Source organism: Penaeus monodon, chromosome 19 (assembly GCF_015228065.2).
Source record: "Penaeus monodon isolate SGIC_2016 chromosome 19, NSTDA_Pmon_1, whole genome shotgun sequence".
NCBI classification, from domain to species: Eukaryota; Metazoa; Arthropoda; class Malacostraca; order Decapoda; family Penaeidae; genus Penaeus; species Penaeus monodon.
Genome location: NC_051404.1, coordinates 28,370,348 through 28,370,583, shown reverse-complemented (window position 1 = coordinate 28,370,583; position 236 = coordinate 28,370,348).

The window sequence follows — 236 nt, the reverse complement described above, 5'->3', positions numbered from 1 at the left end:
GGAGGGCGTCCCCATGTTTGATGTTGCAATGTACAATCCCCCCCAGTTACCCTGTCGGCAGAAGAGCCACATGAAGCATGTCCACTTCCCTCTTAACGCAAACCATGGTACCACCTCAATTCCAGCCACGTAAAATAACCTCTCAGGAACTCCCGTTATTCCAGGGACCAGATATAACCCCTCAGGAAATTTCGTCACTCCATCTACCGGCTATAATAATGCCCCAGTATGAACCA